A 10,886-nucleotide genomic window follows, 5' to 3' on the forward strand; every position below is an offset into this window, starting at 1 on the left:
AAACAGCGGGAAAAGTTCCGGGGGGTTGGCGGATGGCCCCCCAGCCGCTTTGAACCCGCAGGAAGCCACCGACGCGTTTGCCAGCGGTAACGGCAAAGGGCTTTCACCCGCTGCCCGCTCCGTGCCGGCGATAAACTCCCCGCGCCTGGGTGAAAGGTCCCTTTTGCCCGTTACCAGTCCCTTGGGGCCAGCGCTGCCTTCTGCCCCAGCCTTCCTCCTGGGGCAGGTTCGGAAGCGCTGAGGAGGTCTCCGCTGGGGTACGAGTTCCAGAGGAGCGCAGGCTGGTTAACGTACCGGTTCCCTGTTCTCAGCCAGCGCCTGTGACGAGACAAGGAAAGAGCACTCGTAAAATGCTGACTGCGGAAAAGAGAGAGAACATCTTTGCTGCAGGGGAAAGGGCCTCAGTTCAGCTCCAGTTAGCAAAGTGTTTTTCTTGAAGGAGTACAACAGGCACAGAGTCTGAGCCGGAAAACAACGTTCCTGCTTTTCAGATAGTGCCTTCTTGGGAGACGCCTGCAGTGGGAAACTATCCCATCTGTTAAACCATACTTGCTCTGCGAGTTCTGCGTTCACGCTGTGGACTTATTTTCGCCCGGTTTTCCCCCAGCTCACACCAAATTGAAATCACCATCCAATCTCATGACTCTAAATCACCGTATGTTGTTCTAGATACTTCTGGTTTCCTTATTACAAGAAAACAGGTAATGGCGCACATTATCAGCTCGCTAGTCTAGCATCCTGCCTCCAACGGGAGAAAGTAAAATGCCAGACAAAAGCAGAAATCCTCCATACAGATATGCAATAATATATCTAATGTTAGGTAAGAATTATTCCTGATCCCTAACCGATAATCAAGGTACATCCCAAAGCCTGACAACTGAGAGTCTCTTACCCTGGTGAATGTCACTTAAGAAGATTCATTTTTTTCGTATAAAGCCAAATTCCCCAGGCCTTCATTCATTCCTTATTCCAGCACTGGAGCTGCTGGCTTTCCTTGTAATGGTCTGTAAGATATAACCCGTAAAGCACAGTCAGCTTAAACTACTGGGTGTGATTGCTTTCCCGTATTTGAGCTCTCCGGGTTCAAGCGTTGGGACAGGCACGTGCCAGGGCCCAGTTGTTTATCTCAGAACAGATGAAGCTGAAAAAGCTCCCTGAAACAAAGAGCAGAACCTGCCACCCCACCCGCAACACCTCACAGCCTCTACCTGAACTCACACCACCCCACTAAGGCGCAAAACAGCAGCAGTGACCGCAGCCTGGCGGTGCCTTCGTGCTAGGCTGCCTAACCTGCTCCTGGGACAGTGCTGCTAACGACAAGCGGCAAAAGCAAGTGTCAACGAGGCTTTGTCATGGCACTTGTGATGTGAGGGAAACTAATACTATAATTCCTTGTACTAACTCTGCTTCTGCAACTTTTGCCTACATGTGTTTCAGCAGATACCTGCAGAGCAGCTATTTCTTTCTTGCTTTGTATTTCATATAATCAGAATAGCCAGAAACACCAACTTCGGGTGCACCCAGGTCTTTCTGGGGTCGTTATACACACCCGCTCCCAGTGTTTTCTCAAACTGTGTCGCCATGCGCATCTCTGTTCTCCAACAGGCTCAGGAGAAACGCACACTCCCAAGTTCCTCCCCAGCTAACCTTGCGCCTCGCACTAGTAAAGTACCACGGCCTCTCTCACTCTCCACTGCCACAATGCCGGGAGCGACTGATTGACAGACCACAAGCTCTCCATTGATCCACAGCATCCAGCATCTCCTCTGAACGAGGCACAGTGACACACTGCTGCAACCGGCGACAAGCTATTTAGCAGATCCCCAGAGGAAAAGAAGCCCTTGCAGAAAGCAGAGCTGCAACCTACTGCTCCCACTCTCTTCTCATGTGATCCCCGCCCCGAGGATGAGGCTTGACATGCTAGATGGGTTCCCAGTAGATGACAAGTCACGCTGCTGCATCATATACTGGAAAGAAAGCTTCCTGAGAGGTCTGGAGGTGTTGCTCCTCCACACACATACAGGTTGCAGAACACTACCAAGTAACTTCTATCCAAGGATAGCAAAATATATTCCAGGGGTAAGTGAAAGTATTATTCCCAAAGGAGAAAACTAAGACAGAGGAAGGTTGCTTGACTTTCTGAAGGTCACCAAGGAAAGCTGTGGAAGATCCAAGAATAGAAGTGGTATCTCCTGGCCCCTAGCCATATGCTCCCAGACTGTAATCTAGCCGGTTACTAGATCACACTGCTGGAGCTATGCAAAATTCAGTGGTTTCACTTCCCAAGCATCTCATGTGATTGCTTTGCTTTGGTTTTGGTTCCTGTGGGTTTCTCACCCCTGGAGTTTTGATCTGCCTACTGGGTTCAAACCAAATCCAAATCTCAAACCTAGTCAAAGAGGCCAAGTTTCCTCTGGTCACATGATAAAAACATGAAAAATGCATTGCATAACATTTATCGTAAGCCCACACGCCTGCTCCAGCACTGCTTGAAGATCTCTTTAAATTCTGTATGGCCAGACCAGGAGCAGAAGGGAGGCAAGTGGCAAGCTCCCCCTGCAAGAACACATGGCATTGCAGAGACAGGGAGAGGGCAGGGGGCTGTGACCTGAACCACTATCCTGGTTTACTTCCACAATACTCACATGTTCCTGCCTGCTGCTGCCACGAGGAAGACATCCCTGGAGAACTGCCTTAGCTCTTGGTGTGCCACATCTTATTTTCCCTCAGAGACATTCCTCTGTGGGAATCCTGGGCAAACAGTACAATACGGGAGACAGGCAGGAGGGGTGAAGACAATGCAACGAGGATTAGTTTAATGCACAGTTTCCCATTGTGCCCGGAGGACACTCTAATACCTTCTGCAGCTTATCCTGCCCAGAGCGTACCACCGACACTGCGAGACGCAAGAACAGGAATGTGTGTGGGTGCAGAAGGCCCCATTAGGCAGGCCTGGCCAAGCCTCCTCATAAGGAAAGAGATGCTATTTTCACCCTTTGAAGTCATTTGCTCGGCCCACCTCGCACACTGAAGTGCTCTTCTGCTTCCCTTTCCCGCACACTGCCCTGTGCCATAGCAGGATCACGCTGCATCTGTGCAGACGCTACTCTGAACATCCCGATGTTGAAGGCAAAAAAACCTGCCAGGGAAGAGGTTCAAGTGCCATCTATTGGGGATCTCCCCTCATTACACCAAGGGAGACACAAGGATGAGCTGGAAAAACCCCATCCATCCCCTCTCACTTATGACCCTAAATGGGTGATGTCTGGGACAGGCACTGGAGCTACAGCCAGTGCCAGGCACGGAAAGACCATCTGTCTGCCAAGGGCAATGCTAAAAGCAAGGGAGAAGCAGGATGAAAGCTGAGCCTGCAGCTTACTTGGAGGGAGATGTGGGCCCAAAGCCAGGCATGTCTTGAATGGTGCCACAGAGCAGGGCCATCCACCAACTGTCTCAGGCACAGTCCAATGTATGTAGATAAAAGCAGGGGAGAAGGACAGTCCACAAAAACAATGGGAATTGTTCCTAGAACAATATGACTGACAAAACAGGCAAAGGGCACCAAGCTCTATCCCTGAGCCAGCCACCAATCACTTATGGCAGGTACCGCAGGGCATTTCTCCTCCCAGTGTGTGAACTGCTGAGCCTGTAGGCTCTTCCAGAAGGCATCATCTCTGACTTTGCCTCTGTGCGATGTCTGCCCTAACACGGGCCAACCTAAGCCGTAGTCCCCACCATACAAACCATAAACACCCCATGACCCAGCTGCAGGGGTGAAGTTGCAGTGCACACAAGTGCTCGCCGAGCTCTGGCCGTGTGGTCTTTATACCAGGAGTGTGGGGCAGGCAGTTGGGAAACATCCTACATGCGGTCGCAAAGGAGCCCTTCATAAGGCTATAGGCACCCAAAGGTGGGAACTGGCCACCGTTACCTTAATGGCTACAAACTGCCCCAGAACTGAGCCAGCTGCTATCATGCAAACACTTTGGACGCTCGGGGAGTATCAGGAAGGGCTGGTCAGAGATGGCTGACACTGACAGCTATCTGTTCTCTTTTAGATACATCTCTTTTAGGCACATCTGAGCAATGAACTACCTAGGATACATGTTTTTGCAGATGCCGTTTTTGACGGCCACGAAAAGAGGAAAAGAAGCAGAAAAGAAATTGAAGAGAAAGGTGTTCAGAAATTACTGATCCCTGCTATTTGATAGAGAAACAATGACCATGCCAGCATAGGCCACGTGACAGCAGTAAGGAAAATGATCCTCTTAACAGCACTGCGGGGCAGCCCCATCTCTATTATAACTCCCTTGCTGCCCATTCTCTCCCTGCAAATTGCTAGGGCCAACTGGAAAGTCAGCATGTGCCTAATACACCGAGAACCAGGGAGAGCAGGATTACCGTGGCTGTTTACACCATGCTTCTCTAGCTGGTACTGCAGACATCCATTCATCTGCAAACAGGCCTGGAAGGGGCCCCACAATGCCCACTTGGTAACGGGCTGCTTGCACAGCACTCACAGAGCCAGCAGTTTAGCTTGGCCAGCTGGAAGCTCCAGGGTAGCAGGGCAGCCTGGCTCCTCAGAAACACAAGCAAAGAGAGGTGATGATTTCTGCTTTAGATAGCTACTTCTCTCTAACCCTGAGGGTTAGAGAGAATCATCTCATCTGGCTAGAGGATCTCTGACCTTCTTTCCTTCAAATACAGTCACTGCAATTCACTCACATCTCTTCCTTTTCAAACACCTTCATGATAACAGTCCTCAGCTAGGATCACACAGTGGTTCTGAGCCCTGCCACGTAGCTAGCCAGGAGCAGTCAGTCAAAAGATGAAACAAACATCCAGTCTATACATCCTACCCCCACAGAGAGGGCCAACCAACTCATCAGCTGCCTCAGACTTGAGGTCTTTAGGTCAAAGACAAGAAACTTCAAACTACAATGCTTAGAAGGGCAGCATCAGAGAGAAAGGGCCTAGGTTCCTGCAAAAGCAGGAAACTTTTAAGCAAAAGTGCTAGGAAATGAGCACACTCAGTCTCTGCAGAGGAAGGGAGAAAATATTATTGTGGTTGCTAGTTTGACGGGGGGAAATTCCTTTCTGGAACTTCCTGGCTGCCCAGACTGCCTCTGGGCTTATCCCAAGTATATAAATAAAATACAGCTTTCAACATCAAAGAGGTTTCCCAGTTCCTCTTGTTGGGCACCCCATCTAGATCTGTATTTGTGAGCAGTTTCAGTGCTTCTAAGGAAAGTGAAAAAGAGCCAGGTTAGTATCACCAGGGAAAGAAACTCCAGGAAGAATTTCCAGGAGGTGCAAGTTTGATCTTGCTGCCTTGCAGCTTATCCCTACCGTGGGCACAGTGCATGGATGAGGAGAGCAACAGCCAAGCCGCACCCACGCTGTACCCTGGCTGGGCCAGCCTGGGGGACTCCTGGCCACAGTGCCTCACTGCGAGCCTGGCCAGACCTCTCAAATTGCCATCAGATGATCAGAAAACACCAGCCGGGCACTGGTGATGTTTCACAGAACTGCTAGGACTCCCATCAGCCTACATGCGCCCCATCTCCAGCTGCTGCCAGGCTCCAGTTCATCAGTGGGGAGGGAAGACAGTCAGTGCGTAAACCTGTGCTACTGAGCTGCTCTTAGCATGGCAGGGAAGGCTGGGGAGAGGAGCATGAGTGCTGCCTGAGGCCTCTACAGGACTGACAACTCAGCAGAATCCTCAGAGGAAGGCTCAGAGGTAAAACATACAGCCCTTAAAATAACTGTAGAACTGAAAAGTGCTCTAATGACTGAGGATTTGTGGCCACAAACCAGCTGGAAGCCAACCGAAGGGGTCCGAGCATCCAGTAAAACTGCACTTTGAGGAACAGAACAAGACAACCTGTCTACACAAGCCTCTGCCTCAAAAGCTCAGATTGCTAGACTGGCCAGGGAAGGAGCGACCTTAGAAGATTTTGTAATGAGAATAAATCAGAAGTATGTAATTTACTCCTTGCTTTCTGAACTCTGTGAATGCACGTTGCATGTGTACATTCCTCCCCGGCTCTTCTAGAGGCCAAGACCAAATGCTGTAACCTTTATCAGTTTCTCACAACTAAGGACAGTTATTTGCAAGCTATCCACCAGAAATCCCAGTTGGAACAGCTCTCTAGACAGCATGGCTGTGTAAACAAGGATGAAAATGGCCTTGGGAGGGAGGAAATGAGTTTGGCATCAGAAGCCATGAGCTCTGCATGCAGGCATGCTAGCACTAAAAATGGTCTAAAAAGAGGGCAAGAGAAGATGGGCTAAGACAAAGGGCAGATAAAGGGTGGAGGTGGGATACTTTCATGGAAATCTTATCATACATCACCCTTTTATGTCTCTTTGTTTCCAGGGTAAAACCTTTCAGCTAAGAAGTGCTGTCAGAACAGAAGCAGGATCTGGCTGATCCATGGAGACACGACAGCCATGGACTGCTCCTGTCCTACAAACCTCCCCTATGGGGGGGATGGCTAAAAGAAACCTTGTGAAAAGCCCTCTATTGTATCCGACACTTTCTATTGCCTGTGTTATATACCAGCCGTCCCCAGAGGGCACAAGAGACCACCACTTTGCCACTAGACCGGCTCACCCTTTCCAGCCGAGCACTGCCAGGAGAAGGGGGAGCGGTCTGGAGGGGTTCTTGGTTTTTCCCAGCTCTGCCTCTGTGTTCTTCCACATGGGCTGAGGGCAGAACGGGGATTACCACATAGCAGCAACGAGCTGCTTTATGTTGACGAGCACACACGCAAGCAGGAAGTTGAGCTTTATTAGCCAAAGGTCTGGGTGTCTCACGCACAGCCAGCCAGGTTGCTGATCCCAGGCTCTGCACACTCCCTTGTCAGTGCTTAAGCTCAAGGATAGTGCAAAAGGCCAGAGTGAAAGGATCAGGCCTGCCTCTGAATTCCACCCTAGGATGACCTTTCCTTGTCTGAATGCATGAGAGGTGGACACTAACTACAGCCCGACACAAGTTACACCCCACTAGCAGTCTCTTAGCCCTCAAAGGAGAACAAAAGTACGGCCCACACAACCTGACTGCATTCAGAAGAGGCAATGCAGAAACAAATTCTCTCAGTCTTAGTTTCCACACCACAGCCAGCATTCTTAGAGGTATTAATTAGTCATTTTCTGGAGCATGTTTTTGAAAAGCCTCTCCTCTTTCTCAGCCAGATCTACTCAGCGGTATTCTGGCTCCCCTCTAGATGGGTAATGGGCCCAGACACATAGCATCGAATCCCCCAAATTAACCTGCTCATGCGTCGCGAAGAAGCGCATATAGCAGGGGTGTGGGATTCTGTCTCTGGGAGACCTGCATAGCTGTGTAACAAATTGCAAGAAAAATAGGACAGACAGATTGAGTCTAAAGGATGAGATGTTAATCTCATCACTCCCCAGCCCTCCCCTTTTCTCCCTGGTAAACCCAAAGCACAACTTCTGAACATCCAGCCAGATTTGCTGTATATATGGCAGACACTCATCATACCAGCAGATAAATGGGCTTTCAATATACTTCTGTCCAGTTCCTTGCTGCTATCATCACCCTACTGTATCATCATCACAGTATCAGAGCTGTCCCAACACTTACTTGCACATCGAGTGGGCTGTGGTTGGGATGGTTGGATACTCAAGTCACATATTGCATGGTAGAGTGACAGTCCCACCAGATTGACCAGGTTCGCACAGATAAGAAGTAACACTCATGATGTCAGCGTTCATGTCAGCCCTGGCCTACGTATTCTGATGCTAATGTGGTGGCTGCATTGACAGAAATGAAGCTCAAGTTATGGTAAGAGTCAGGCTAAGAGGATAACAGCCAGAAAGAGTTAGGAGAAAGAGCTATGATTAGACCAGACAGATTGGTCAGGAAAAGTATGCGACTTGGAGCACTGTAATTAGCATCCTGACCAAAGAAGTTTTGTTTCTTCATGTCAGTGAAGGTTTGCTGCTATCAGTCAGACATCTTTCTGTGCCGTTCTTCAGAGGACATAGAAAAGCTAAAAGCTCAAGTACATTCACGTAGCAGAAACTCCATTCCCAAGAGATGTTATACCACAAGGATCAGTATAACTGAATATACTTGCAGGGGTGTTCCCTTGCAAAATCTAGTCAGTTCCTCCATAATTTCATATAGCAAAACTAGTGTAATCTTAAAATCTCCAGGTTTTATCTGAAGGCGGGAAGCTATTTTCTACAAAGCCTGATGAAAATTATCCAGGCTTTGAAAAATTACCCTTTTGTATGTTTTTATTTTTTCCTTTTATGTTTCGCGTGACTTTCTTCCTAAAAATATAAAAAATGTTGATTAAACAGAGTTCACTGTTGTTATATGCCACTGTCATGAAGGCAGCGATAATAAAACTGTGTAATTACAACCCACTTTACCTTCCACCAGGTGTCTGCTATTTAGAGAAAACAGTAAAAGGTCATTAACACCAGAAGGCAAGGCTTTTTAGCTAAGGTGATAGAAGATGTAAAGGATCAAGGCCCATGTCCACAAAAAACACAAGGTCCCATAAAATGGATCTTGGGAGAAATCAATGAGAAAAATCAAGTATCTAAGTCCAGGCATGCAACCCTTAAAACCCTGCCTAATCCCTTGGGCTCCTAGACTATGTTTATACCAGAAAATTAAACGTGCCCAGGACTGTTCTCTGGCACTGAGGGCCCTGGCACAGGATGGCTTGCACCCATAACATTAAACTCTTTTATCCTTCAAGCAAGGCATTTGGATCCAAATGGTTGTTGGGAACGGCCCCTGGCCCACACTAACTCCCTCAGTCACGCCTGGGAATTGTTTGGAAGAGTGTTAACTGGCACAGGCCAAAACCATGGCAAGAATAAATTAACAGGAATCAGCTATTAATTTCATAGACGATGGAGTTGTAGTGCCCCAGAACATTTGCTGATAGAGACGTAACCCTAAAATCCTATCATGTGCACATATAGTATCTATATATACTTATATACTGTCTATATGTATACATTTATGTAGAATATTATGCACTTATACCATATACTTACAAGTATCAAGTTTGGTCTGCGTAGGAAGGATTTCTTGGCAAAAGTGTGACGGGTAGATTTTTATGTTGCTGGTTGACTAGCCATCAGCAGTCCTTACTTTCAAGCGTCTTCATTCCTCCCTTCCAGGTTAACCTTGAATTTCTACCTTCTCAGACACTGCAATAGTATTCTGAATAACTGGAAACATTTGGGGGTAATTTTCACAACTGCAGTGTGTATTCGTCCATGCTTAGAGATGTTTGTCTGGAGATTGCCTTTGCTTTTGAGATTTGCTGTGAATCTCTAACACTGTGTCATGTCTATGCCGTACGTGATCCGGCAGATCCCAGGAACAGTGTGAAGCCCAGGACTCTCCTGTGGCTGAGCACCTCGTGTTCACCTTGCCGGAAGGGAGCCTGAACCACCAGCTCTACCTGCTCCTCATGGAGCTGCAGCTCTTCAGAGCTGGAAGCCATTGCTCTGTCCTGTCTGCCTGATGTCAGTCGCACAATGTCATTTTGCAGAGGCAAACAGGACACACAGGGATGATGGGATTGGCACAGCAATTGTGGGCCCATTCCTGTAGCACATACAGGACCTTGAGTGTGTCCCAAATTACAAATTACACTTTGATTTCCCCTGGTAGAAGTAGCTGTTTTTCGGAAAAACTACTCCAGGCAAGTCACGTGGAGGCATAGGGTATTTATTTACAGGCTTAGCCTTCAGACCACTCCTGTTTATCCATGGATAGGCTAGCAGCCTCTGTCCATCCAGCCATCTTGCTTCAGCAGCGGAACATGAGCAGTAGCTGGTCTTGACTTTTACAGGAAAAAGCCTGAGCTACAAAGTCAAAATCCCATGTTGTAAAAGAAGAAGCCTTTTGTTCATATAAACTTGTCCATATAAACTGTATCATGTACTTGTTCATATAGAACAATATACTGTGCACATCTTAGGTGCAGGGCACAGCCTCTAAACAGTCTGGACAATACCTGGATTCAGGTTATGTTTCACCGTACCACAGGTGTCTGAATCAGCATGAGCTAAAATTCGCTGCCTTAAGACCTGACTCCGCATGGTGTGCAACGCCGGACACTCACAGAAGCCTGTTGCTCTGTGCAGCAGATCTTCCATGCTAACAGAGCAGTCTGAGCTTGGAAAGCCTGCTCAGCGGGACCCTGAAGCTGACTTGCCTGGCCCACGAGCCACGCTGACACCTTTAAATCAGCAGGGGATATATAACGGCCACCAAGAAGGCTGGGGAACAGCACCCTGCCAGCTGCAGTTAGTGCCTGATGGGTGCTGAGGGGGCCGCAAAACAAAAGCCCGAGGCTTGTCTCCAAGCTGCCCATAGTCCATGTGTGAGTGGAAGAGTGCATCTTCACGTCTGAAGACCTGAGCCAAAAGCCAGAGCAATATACTCTGTGACTGATGCCGCTGAGTCAAAAGGAAATGACCCGCTCCTAGATAGCACTGCAGGAACTGCTGCAGGGATAGAGTCACACACATGCACGATCAGGCAAGGCACTCTGTAACTGAAAGCATCTGCAAACCCACTCCGCAGCAGGGGCGCAGCCAAGCCATGCCCCGCAAGGGCAGCAAGGAGGGCTTTGAGAGCCAATGGGTCAGGAAGGAGGGCGCAGCCTGCCCCGACGGCAGCTCTCTGCCGACAGCCGGCGAGAGAAGGCTTGCTCATCCCTTAACCCAGGCAGGGAGACACTTTCCCTGTCAAAAAAACACCCTCCCGGGGCCTCTGGCCCGCTGTCCTCCGTCCCTGCAGGCCGAGGGCCGCCACCCCGCCCGCCCGGCGGTCCCTTCCCCTCAGCGGGGCTCCTCGGCCCGGCTCCCGAGGCGGCGCC

Source organism: Pygoscelis adeliae, unplaced genomic scaffold (genome assembly GCF_000699105.1).
Source record: "Pygoscelis adeliae isolate BGI_AS28 unplaced genomic scaffold, ASM69910v1 Scaffold233, whole genome shotgun sequence".
NCBI lineage: Eukaryota > Metazoa > Chordata > Aves > Sphenisciformes > Spheniscidae > Pygoscelis > Pygoscelis adeliae.